Source organism: Brachycentrus maculatus, unplaced genomic scaffold, assembly GCF_059751285.1.
Source record: "Brachycentrus maculatus isolate JH-2025_06_01 unplaced genomic scaffold, ASM5975128v1 h1tg000058l, whole genome shotgun sequence".
In the NCBI taxonomy this organism is placed as follows: domain Eukaryota; kingdom Metazoa; phylum Arthropoda; class Insecta; order Trichoptera; family Brachycentridae; genus Brachycentrus; species Brachycentrus maculatus.
This window is the reverse complement of record NW_028280812.1, coordinates 125233-138628: the sequence shown is the minus strand read 5'-3', so window position 1 is coordinate 138628 and position 13396 is coordinate 125233. Positions and strand designations below refer to the sequence as shown.

At 29.8% G+C, this 13396-nt stretch overlaps 1 protein-coding gene across 1 annotated transcript in view; it reads right to left on the bottom strand.

The window, feature by feature from the left end:
• Window positions 1–13396, bottom strand: part of LOC148311726 (uncharacterized) — a 207358-nt gene that overhangs the window by 93008 nt on the left and 100954 nt on the right. The window contains exon 2 of the mRNA XM_088256169.1: window positions 9120–9165. The gene's annotated coding sequence lies outside the window, so the exon portion shown is untranslated. The remainder of the gene's footprint in view (window positions 1–9119; window positions 9166–13396) is intronic.

The window sequence follows — 13396 nt, the reverse complement described above, 5'->3', positions numbered from 1 at the left end:
TATATTACGTATCTTCGTGTACTCGTATAATTGTAAATTTTCTTAATTGAGTCGAAAGTCACTTTGTGGATTTATCTTTTAATTTTTAATTAAAATTTTACTCGGTGAAAATCACTCTTTCTTTAAATCTATATTCAATCTATTCCCCAGCATACGGTACTTGAAAATAATGCGAAATTGTTTGAAACACGTGTCACAATAGGTTTTAAAAAATAGTAATAAATACCAAGTAAAAATTCATTACAAATATAAAGTTCCTTTTAAATAAAAGAATTAAATGTGTATTGCATTTTAGAAAAGTACAATTTTTGCGTTTAGCTTATTTATGGTATTACTTATTATCTTTCATATTGAATGTATTTTTAACAAAACAGTTTTAAAATTTGTACGAAAATGGATAATAACAAATTATTTGCAGTATTTTCCGTGTCATGTTCCCTGTACTGAAAGCTCAAGAAGTAAATCAATTCTCTTTGTTTCAAACAAACGTCATCACTTTAAACCATTCCCAAAGTTGCAGGAAATAGCAAACCAAACTTCTCTCTTTCCAGTAGTTGGTTTAAAATGCCGGCAGTTTGCCAAGTAAAAGGCATTTACTTTTCCTCATCCAGTCTCCTATATCATTTTCACGAAAGCTTAAATAATTTTTATGACCAGTTCTATAGCTTTTTGCAAATATGGTTATACATGAATCGTGAGAGGTTTTTATCATAATACTTCAAAGTTATTGCGAGAAATTTATCAAAAGCTCGGGTCGCACAAAACGCGCATCAAATCCAAAAGAAAATTGTATTCTTATATAAACAAATCACATATCAATTCGAATGTGCGGTAAAAATATGCATGATAGATTTTGAGGGGTGAAATAAGAGAGGAATACAAAGCTGAGATAAAGATACAAAGCATTATCAATAAAATTAAGAAAGGTGTGTTAAGATGGTTTGGTTATGTGAAACTGATGAGTGAGGAAAGAACGATGAAACAAATTTATGAGGATAGATGGAAAAAGGAGCATAGGAAGACCGAGAAAAACTTGTCACAATCAGGTATGTCAAATACTTGAAAGCGGTCCGGTTGGGAGTCAAGATAATCGGCAGGCATGGATGAGAAGAGATGCATGAACGTGAATGAGGTAAAGAATGTTTGCAAAACGAGTAAAAGACAGAGTGGTGTGGCGTTCTATTCTCTCTGCCCATCCCTGCGGGCAAGGGGCATAGTGTTTAGTTAGTTAGTAACATATAAATTTCAAACTGCATTAAAATATCCTTCAAAATAAATAAATTTCATGATATATTTATATCAATCGTAAATATGATATTAGTTTTGATGTCATAAAAGCATAATACCGGAAGTCAAACTGACAGTACACAACGTATTAAGAGGATTAAAGCATGGATATTAACCGCGGATGTTCCGCAAAAGAAGAACGAATGTAGACTGAATGCAGTGAAAATGCAATATCTTGAACGAATGTGCGGAAAAACGTTGCATGATAGATGTCAAAATGGTGAAATAAGGAACAAATGAAGGGTTTGTTAAGCATTATCGATAAAATTGAATAATGCGTTGAGATGGTTTTGAAAATTACATGTAAATATTAACATTTTTATTAATAAAAATTACAATTTGGAATATTTTGTTTATGTTTCACAAAAGTTTACATTTTCAATCATCCAAAATATTTCTTATAAAATAAAATAAAATAAAAACTTTATTCCTGAAAAGTTTGATGTAAAAACTTTTAAAACCTCGTAGAATATTCAATAAGGGAAAAAGGTACCTTAACTCTTTTTATACTTATTTTGATCTAAACTTTCTATTATATTTTCCATTTGTAATTAGAACAAAAATACAATAGAAATGCGATCTCTCTGCGAAAGAGTAGAGAAAGAACGGTTTAATATTTTTTGAGGCGAATTTAATCGGAAATAGAAACAAAAAAAGACCGGAGAAAATTTGTCCTGATTGAGTTTTTAAAATACTTTGGAAGTGGTCAGGTCAGGAGTAGGTATGCATGTAAAGATGCATGAATGCGGAAGAGACGGAAATAGTTTGAAAAGACAGCTAAATGTTGCGTTCTTTTCTCTCTGTCTACCCCTGCGGGGGAGTGGCATGAGGGTGAGTTAGTCAGTTATAACTTATAACTAACTGTATTATAACTCATTTTGAATGAAATTATTACTGAGGAAAGCCAGCCAAAATAATTATTATTCCGTTTATTTCCATCCTTATTTTTCTCCTACCTAATATCTCTAAGATTAACTCTCGTCATTATAGGAAGCTGACACTTTTATATGTTAGGCAAGGTTTAATGTGACATTTTACGTATTTTCGGGAATAGGGGTGGAACAGGGTAATGGGTATCACAAAGTCGCCAACCCCCCACATTAGATTATCCTTTTTTGATGGAAACGGCCTAACGTGCTGAATAAATGGTCCATCCCTTATGCGTGTATATTTGTATGTACATAGGATTTTTTGCGTACTTTGATCTTTTTGCATTTATGGACAGTTCGGGGGAAAAATCTACGAATAATATCGGTAGCTTCGCATGTGTTCATATTGTAATACGAGTATATATACATATGAGTAATATATAATACGAATCGGAGAATAATTTATTTGGATTTTTTTCACTTCTTATACTTCCAAAATACAGGTATATTTTTCAAAAAAAAAATGCAAATAAATTAAATTGCATGCAAATAAAATGAATTGGGTTGTTTCGTAGTTGGGGAGACGTTCGACTGCGAAACTGGCGTCGCGGGCTCGATTCCCGCCAGTTGCAAAATGAATACAATTTTTTTAAATATAATTTGTCTGGGTGTTTTAGATGTATTTTTCACATTTACTATTCCTATCCTCATCATCCGACCTGGAGACAAGCCTATAAAATAAAAGCTTTGCGGGTTATTCCTTTAAAACATCAAATACGTTTACAAATATTTTTACTCAATGACCTTTATCCACACCCAATGGTGCATAAAGCACTGCATCAAATTGATGGAATAATTATTTGATTGTTTATTTATAAAGGCTAGGTAAAAAGTCATGCGCTTCAGGTACCAGTTCAGGGTGATATCAATCAAACTAGAGAAAAAAAAAACATTTATTTTTATTTTGACCTACCTGGATTTTGAGCACGGGACCTCCAGTATGGTAGTCAAATATGATGACCACATTACTGTAGAGGCGGACAATATTTCCATTTACTTATAAAAATTCAAAATTTAAAATTTAGAAAAAATTCTTCATATGCACCATAAAGGGAAAATATAGAAAAGGGCGATAATTTTTAGTTAATACTTACAGTACTCAGCAACTTGTTGCTGTGGCTCAGCTTGGTTAAATGGAAAAGAAAGGAAAGAAAAAACACATATTTCAATATGTTTGATTTCATAATGCTTGTAGGTAATCAATATTTTAGCAGCTGTGAAGAAGCACTCTATTCGACATAAGCAATTTTAAGAATACGTGTACTGCAGTTCAGTTGTGCCAAGAACAGATGGCGCTACCATTGCATTAATTTTTTTAAGTTTGTTTTTATTTGTAGCAGATTAAAATACCTGTTGCGGTATATCCTGAACCCCGGTAATTTTGTAGACCGAGTGACGAATTTAAACTGATGAGGGTAGAATTTGGAGGGTCAAGCAATAAGTAATATTTTTGTAATGATTTACCTACAAGATTAAACACAAACATAATCACAGAAAACTAATAAATATAGACTTAAACATTTCTTTATAAAAGTTATTTTAAGGTCTTATAAAATTTATTTGAAAATCTCTTTTAAGCAACGACCCCGTATCCTGAATTAGATCATAGATTTTTGTATCTTTATTGAAAAATAATAACGGAAAGAAGTATATTTTCCTAGCCATAATACAGTATTTGAGAATAAATGGCTTACTTTTACTCTTAAAATCAATACAATAGCAACAAATACAAAAAACCCGCTATCTAGAAGATAAAATGTCTTATGTAAACAACAAGAAAAAAATCTATAAATTCTATGGGAAGCCAAAAGCTAGGACTTTTATTGTAAGAGAAATGACGTCATTGTGTGTAAATATATTATGTGCTTACCTACATAGTAAATAAAAACTGCCGTATCACGAGATAACGTTTCCTTAAGCAATGTGCTTTCAGAACTTAGTTAACACATTCAACTCGGGGTACGTGACTGTGGATTACGATATAAATTTTCTGTGTATGATCACGAGCGAATATATTTCCTATTTTATTTAAAAAATTAAGTAATTATAACACGTGGACTTTTGGAAAGGTAGAACGAAGGTATGTTGCGGATTCCCTGGTTGGAATATGTAGAGAACAGCAATGTTTTAAGCTAGTTGGGTAATCTAGATGCTTAGTAAATAAAACAACTACAAAGGACAACCCCGCCTAAACTACATTGACCAAATTATCTCCGACATGCGCTGTAGCGTGTACGCTTAGTTGAAGAGACGAGCGGAGGATAAAGACGGATGGATTCTGACCATGAAATAAGTAAATCAATTATTATACAGATTTTAACCCACGAAGGTAAAAATAAAGTTTACGCCCGTTCAGCACGACCATGGTAAATGCGGATTTGTTATAAGTATATCGAATTGCATGTGAAAGATGTTTAAAAAAATTTCAGCAGATGTAAATTTAAAAAAGATTAACATATCTTCATTCATCAATCAGAAATACTTCGCTTTTAAAAAACTCATTCGTAGTTACTATAAGGTTAAAAGAACGCCTGATCTGACATAAATTCACTTATCGCAGACGCCTAGGTACTTGCGCACAAAAAGGACAAATTATATGGTCTTATTTATTTAATACACTAAAACGTTTGGGTTCCTTTTCTTTTTAAATAAGCGACGGGGAAACATTGGAATAGATGACACAAAACGTACATTTATCAAGTAGTTCAATACTTGTTTCATCGCAGCGATAGATAAGTATTGACCAGGATTCGAAGAAGAAGATCAATAAATGCTGATTCTGAAGCAGTAGAGGTAAGGGAAATATGCATACTAGGGTATAAATAATTTGCTACGCCCCTGGCTACGGGTTCCGTAATAATATGTGCTTAATTCAAGTAAGAACCAGTGCCGTAACCTTTTAATACTGTCCATTTGTCAGCGGGAAAGGGAAATAAAAACCAACACTACATTAGAATAAATGGCCTTTTTTATACATTCAAATGAATACTATTGAAATATTAATATTTTGAGTAAGACCATTAAGCCTTTGTGTTCTAGGGACGTCAATATTTCATTTCCTGAGTTATTTTTTTGTTCCGAAATTTTGTGGGTGATACCTATTAAAATAACCTTTACGATGGGTAAAATATAAAGAATTTTATCCCCATTCATATTTACTGAAAATAATGAACACATATTTATACAGCTTTACACATACAAAGTGTTTAGATAAAGCTAAAGATGTGTGCCGAGCTTAATTATTATTATTTTTAAATAAACTCTTTCAACAATCAATCAAATGTTTTTAATAATGAAAAGGTAATACAACTTTTTTTAATAGATATAACATTCATCCGCCTCCATGTGAAGTGGTAAGCGCGTTTGGGTACCGTACTAGAGATCACCGACTTAATTTTTAGGGAATTGTTATAATTTTTAGGGAATTGTGATAGAAATATGTTTTTTTTAATAGTTTTATAACATAAATGTGGAATTGTTTAATTGGCTTTTTTTAACGTAACTATTTTTGTTAATGTAATGTAATGTTTATTATTGTTAATGTAACTATTGTTTATTATATATTTTTTTAAATATGTAAAGCTGTGAAATTCCCGAACAAATAAAATAAAATGAAATAAAATAAAAATCTAAATATCTTGAACATTTTAACCTACTTATTTTTAATCATTTTTACATTTTGACCTGCCTATTGAAAATCTAAATTAATTGAACGTAATATTTTCAAAAGAATTTTAACATTTCTTTTCGAGAAATTTTAACATTGTATCGTGAATTCAAATTAATCTTTCATTAAATTGTATACCAGCAATTTAGTGTTAGCTGATTTGTATTGGAATATGAAACAAGTGTTTAAAACAGTATTGATAACAGAAATAATTGTCCTAAAAAAACCAATACTTAATGTACCAGCAATAAAAAAATACAAACAGTTTGCTTAGTTCTCTTAAAAGGATAGTATATTGAGAATTGTAAAGACATTCGATCTTCACCCACCCCTATCCTCGTTCCAAAATGGTTCTCCAAACTTGAAATGACTATAAATCTGTACTAAAACAAGGTTGTTAGAGTTTCGAAAGAAATGGGTTTGCTTTTTGTTTCCAATTGTTTCAAGTATGTTGTGGATTGACTATCTTATGACAAAATGGCAACAGTGATTATAATGAATTGCTCGTTTTTAAACTTTGATCTTTCGAGACCAAAAAACTATATTTTTGACAAACACCATACAAAAAGTAAAAGTAAGTATAATACGAGTATATTTAATTTCATTAATTGATTCACCAGTCGGTTTGTTAAATATCTATCCATTCACGGAGTACTCGTAGAAATTTAACACAAAAAACAAATAAGGATCCTAACCAGAACCTTGACGGGACGCTGCAGACTGAGGAAACACAAGCAAACAAAAAATTGAACTGCATAATTCCCCAGTCTGCAGATTTTGTATGGAACACCTATCCACATTCTGTATAATTGTGACGCACTCGCTCGCAACCCAAGTCACATCCTTGGAGGACCACTACTGGACTCCGAGAAGGTGAAGCTCCTACCACCAAGACAGGTCGTGAGCTACATGACTGACGTAGGTTTTGAGAGTGAGCTATGACACAGAGGGGGGTCATAATAGACCTAATATAGTCGCAGTGACATAAGGGACGCAAGATCTCTTGACCTCTTATTTAAAAAAAAAGTATCCATCTATCTAAAATTTAAGTTTTACTTTGTAAATAAAACTATTTCTTAAAATTTAATGCGATACTTGTTTCGATGCATTCCACATCATTTTCAAACACCGTATGACAAGCATTAAAAACAAAAGTGGTTTCATTAATTGTTTTTTAATCTTAAATTTAAGTTTTACTTGATAAATACCTCTTTAACTATAAACCGTTTACGCTTTTAGAAAATAAAGCGGAATACGATATAGAAATACGTGTCATATCAGATTATTATAAAGTGGTCAGGTCAGGTGTTGAAATAATCGATGGATTTGTATGAAAAGATGCATGAATGTAGAAGAGGCGAATATTGTTTGTAGAGAGATTGGTGTGTCGTTTTATTCTACCTGCCTACCCCTCCGAGATTTGGCGTGATGGTAGCTCTGATTAGAACTTACTTTAGATAATCCCAATATAACAACACAAAATAATAAAGTTAATATTTGTATCTACGTGTCTTTATGTAAACATACTCGTATGTTAATCACTCAATAAGTTCGTAGGATGACGGATTTTATTTAGGATCATTTATGCCCAAATTCATCCTACAAACGCATTGTCAATTAAACAAAATATTTGATGTTCTCCTTTTTTATAAATATCAATGAATAAAATATTTTACGCGTTCCTTAACAAATAATTTAATAAAAATAAATAAAATACAATTTCATATTGTCTTGAGTTAGGTATGAGACCTTTTAAAACATAAATCTTTTAACTGCTACTTTACTTTCCAACGGTTATATCGTAAAAGTCTAAAAAGTTGATGAATTTTCTAAAAAACATATTTATTAAAATAACAACAGGTTTTTAAGATTGGTCGTAAAAGTTAGTGCCTTATAAATCCTCAACCATAGAAACGTGAATAAAAGCTCAAAATTACAATTTCTTTCATAGAATATTAACATATATTTTTGTTACATGTATTTTAACGAGAAAAACCCGTAAAGCCTCTATTTCAGATGCTTGTCTGAAAGTATGATAGTATGTTTAGGGAATGCACATATGAAAGACATATTACAAACATCCAGACCCATTGAAAATAAATATTAATACATATGTTATGTAAAGTCAATAATAAAGATCATTTTTAATACAATATACAATTAGACAAGATATTGTTTTCGACAAGTTTTGAAGGATCAAATGTCGAATTAAACAGTCGATTCATGACATTAATCAATTTATCCCCTTCCAAAACCACCCGTTATACTACGTATGTAATGTGTTCTCAATGAAATAATATATTATGTATTACGCTATTTTGGCACATATAAGAGTGTTCTATAATTAAATCATTCAAAGTTGACGGGATTAATCAAATTGATTTTCTGTTTGAAAATATTGTATAGATTTGATGTACTTTTTATTAAGATTCGATTTTTACAATAACAAAGATACTGGAAAGTAATGCTTATGGTTTATATATTAAATGTTACATATAGAGTTCAATAAATTGTACTTAAAATAAGCCCATTCAATAAAGATTTAGGTGGTGATCAGTTTTATTTTGTTTATGACGGCCTTATTTTTTTTTGTTTATGATGAAAAAGGTTTTTTTTAAAATTATTTTATTGTTGTATAGATTAAATAAAATACAAACTTTTTTTCCCTGCATCGTTTGATATTTAAATGTTTTTTTGTCTTCTTCTTGAATAAATATGGTGTCCTTATCCATCCTTGGTTGGAAAATTATTGCCAGGATATAACATATTTATATATTTTTTATTTTTATTTTTTATTTTAACATTTTTTAATAAAGATCATTGACTAACAAACGTTGAAATAATAATGTAGATAAAGGTAGAAGACATTTATTTTGACAAACCTGCGGTATGCTTAAAATATATTTATCTGATTAAAGAAAACACTTATAACTTATTATTATACAGACCTGAATGATGGAAGTTTAACTTCTGAAACATGTAGTCTATAATAAAACTCAAGTGGTCAAAAACAAGTGTTTTCTTTAATCATTGTAACATGTCTTACCACAAAGTTATAAATAAAATATCTTTATCCTATTAAATATATTCCACCTAAAGGGATTAAAACATAACTATATTGAAACACTTTAAGGCTAGGGTTAGAATGATAAAGTTAGTTAGTTGCCTTAAAAAATGCTTCAATATAATAAAATGATTAAGATTTAAAACTAATATTGTAGTTTGTAAGTACATACCTGTTTTTAAGCGATATCCATGAAAAAGTACATAGATAAGTTCCTCCTGAAAAAAAGAAGAACAATGTTTTACACACTTCACAGGAATATATAGTTACACACTTCACAGGAATTTAAAACATTATGTTTGCTTGAAACTTAAACCATAGATATCATCTTGACTTTGGTTAATAACGTCTGATGTCTATTAAATAAACTTTTATGTTTAAACATAATTAATCTAATTCGTATATCATTCGTTATTGTAGTTCAGTATTGCATGAATTTATTGTGTATTATTGCTGATTTTTGGATAAAGTCATGTTTAAAAATGTTAAAGATTGTTTTTTCAGGAAAAAATATATTATGAAGTCTCAACTTGATATGAGACATCTATCGATCATTATATAAATGAAAGATAATGGAAGTCACAGAGCTTACGACCTATTATTTGCCAGTCTTAAGCAATCACTTCATAGACTTGTGAAACGTTAACCATTTTGTCCATTACGTATTATACGTTCTACATTTATATTGCGTATTTTTTTGAAACCTGTAAATACTTAAATGCTAAATTAAATAATATTGACATATCTGCACAGGGTGAATCATCCAGTATCTGATAAAATAAAAATTAATAATATTGCAAAAATTTCAGACTTAAGTATTTTCTGCAATAGGTCGAAATTTAATTCGAACAAAAAAAACTTATTAAATTATTTTTAGTGAGCAGAATATCCAAGATAGGGATGTCATAACCTAAGAGTTTATAGGTTAATACCATAATCCATATATGTATGTACATATATGTAGTATGGCTTCGATGACATTTACAATGATTTAATATATTATCAGTAATCAATCAATAGTATGTTGTCATCAGACCCCAATTGTATTAATTATGTTAAGTCCCTTTGGACAATTATTTGAGTTATGTCATTGGAACTCCAGAGTACAAATCTGAAGTGCAAGTTAAGGGTTAATTAATATTTGATTGTTTTAGTACGCTTCAACCCTTAGCGGGACGAATAACTGAACAAGGGCTATCCATTACTCTTCAGCTAGAAATGTATTATACATGTTCTCCTGGGACCTCAATTGCGTATGTTCATCAAGTTAACACATTTACAAGTCGGCTAATTCAATTTTTTAAAAATAATCCAACTTTTTTTAAAGAAAAAAAAATTACATTTTGGATGTGTCCAAATCCTTGTTCAGAAATCTTGGTTTCTGCACTAAAGAGTTATTTTAACGTGTAATTTATATTTGAAGCGCTAACTCTGTGACTTTCCATTTTATAATTGAAATGTAACTTTGTTTTAAAATCACTATAAATATTTTATAACAACTTCATCAAAATGTCTACCGGTTACCCAGATATTTAAAAAATCCAGTTAGGATCATACACATATTTAATCTAAATAAAAGCGTATCCGCTAAATAAAAGTTTTCTCAAACCAACTATAGATTTCTTAAAAACTTAAATATAATATAATTGTATGTATGAGTTTAAAAAAATATATTTTTGTTGTCAATCATCGGTAGAATTGTGAATGTTATACATGTGTAATATGATCACTTACCCAGCCTATAACAAGGTCAAAAGCCCTTAAAAAATATTTAGACTTCCATATTGTCCTTTATTTTTGATGAGATGTCAAAATGTAGAAAAAAGTATATCCTATAAATGAGGAAAATCGTTTAAAAAATTTACAAAGGAAGACGTGAAAAATGTTTTCTTGTTTATTCCAATAAATAATATTAATGTTTTCAAATTTATTTAATTATTTAATTTATTTAATTTCAAATTACTTTTCTTCTTCTTCTTCATTTCAGGGTAAAATAAAATATAAAATGAGAATAAAAATCGGTTCATTGAATCTTGCATTCACAATGCAGCCACAATTTCATTTCCTATCCGTGCTTACCCAACTCGATATTTTTAATGAAAAAAACGTTTCTATTTAAGGCTTAGTTTTGAGATTTATTATTTACCTTGCCTATTATGTACACGGTTTATAGATCATTTAAAAGATTTTTGTTTCTTCTAACTAAATCAATGTTTTTTTTTTTAAATCTGTATTGAGAACAGGGGGGATAATCTAGTTTAGACTAATCAGGAACTTCTCAGCATTTGTTAATTCCTAGGAAGAAATCAAGTAGAACTTCTTAGGAGAAGGTAGACTGTTGACTCTCATCAGCCTTATTTAATGCTTTAAAGTAGTGCATCATCTAAAAGATGCAATAACGTTAACGTAATACTTTCACAAAGTCAACGGTCGTTCACGTTTTTTTAGGGATAAAAGGATTTGTTTGATTTTGGGGGACTGTTAAACTGGATCGAAATCGGTAAACGAGAGGGTGAATGTAGCCATTTCACGAACAACCCCTTAGACTGACATGTAAGGGGAAAAAAGATAATCGGGATATGATAACGTGATGTGGCTGATTCACGAAATACTGGCGTATAGGAAAAACGTAATCAATCATGTTTTAATGCTTTGATGATATTATCTAAGCGGAAAAACCCAATTTTGAAATATTACGATTGACGAGGCTGAATATTTTTATGTTAATACATGAATCGATTTTATGTCAATATTGTCTCTTCCTTTTCACTCTGTACAATATAAAAAACCTAGATATTCTTAGCTTTCGAAGGTTTTTAGACGTATTTTATAAGTACAAATTTTATGGTTCATATAATTTTAACGACTAGGGCGAATTAAGACTGTTCTTAAGACTTTTCCAGGTGAAGTTTCCCATCAATTGATTAAACATTTAGGATTTCAATTACTTTAACAGTGTACGTACGGGTCTACTAAACAATAAAATATTCTAACTGCAATCAGTCTAACGCCGGAGTAAAATTGATTGTTGAATTTTTATATATTCAGTCATATCGATCCAATATTTTACAAACTGAACAAACTACGCTTTTATGTATTAATTTTAAATCAAACACAGATTTTTTGAATCTACTAAGTTGTATTTTATTAACGAAAACACATAAAAATTATATTGTGATAATTGTTTCGCCTTGTTAGGGCATTATCAAACGAAATACAACTTAGTAGACTCAAAAAATCTGTGTTTGATTTAAAATTAATACATAAATTAAAATGGAGTTCTACAAATTAAACGCCAAATCAATTAATAAACTACGCTTTCTCGAAAGAAAAGAGTGTAACTTCTGCCTTTTAGAGCTTTTAGATCTGAAAAAGCTGTATATTCCAGACGAGTAAGTTGATAACATCTCATGCTGTGTTTATTTGTTACAACTGTCTTAAGTAAACTGATCATACTAGCTTGAATTCAAATTCATTAAATTTTATGACCCTGCCTTTGCTGTTCCGAGCCTGAAGGCATGGAATGCTCTTTCATCAGAAAGACCGAGACAATAATTTTTAACAAAAAACATATAAACATATAAATTATTATTAAAAAAGAGAAATATTTGTGTTTTTATTATTTGCACAAATATTTCAATTTCATACTACTATAATAAAATAACAAATAGGTATCAAATTGTGGTAGAGTGGGTTCGAACCGAGGAACTCTGAGTTACTAGGGTTGTGGTCCCGTGGTTAGAGTCCGCGACACTAACCACGGGACCACAACCCGACACTATGTGTAATGTTGTTGGATTTTTTAAAAATATTGTTTTAATTTAAAAGATTTTGGAAGTAAAACTGACAGTACTGGCGCTTTCAGTTTATAAATTTATGAAGCTTATAGCTTACTCACTCTAGGATGCTCAGAATTCCACCTTCTTTTGTGTACAAAAAAAAATCGATTAAATATCTCAAGTTGCGACACTAAATTGAATTTGATTAAATATAAAACACAATGAATTGAAATATTTTTATTCTTAAGGCTCGAAATTTTTTTTTTGTCATATTGGTACAATTTTAGTTATAGATAACTTTTCAAAAAAGCCGTTGCATAACAAAAATCATTTAAAAAAAACACCTGTATAATACAAGTTATTGAGTTTCATTTCATTACATTTGACTAATTTCAAAACTACAATTTTTTCAGCGACAGGTGATAAAACTCAACAAGAGTATTATGCAAGTGTTTTTTAAAAATAATCAACATGTCATTCCACAAAGTAAATGCTGAATCAATAAATAAAATTCGTAATTTTTTATTTGAAGCACTAACTTTGTTATTATTCGTTCTATAATTTAAATATAACGGTGTTTTAAAATTACTAAAAATATTTTATTACAACTTAATTATAATGTATACCGGTTTTGAAGCTATCCGATTCTTTATCAAGACTAATAAACCAC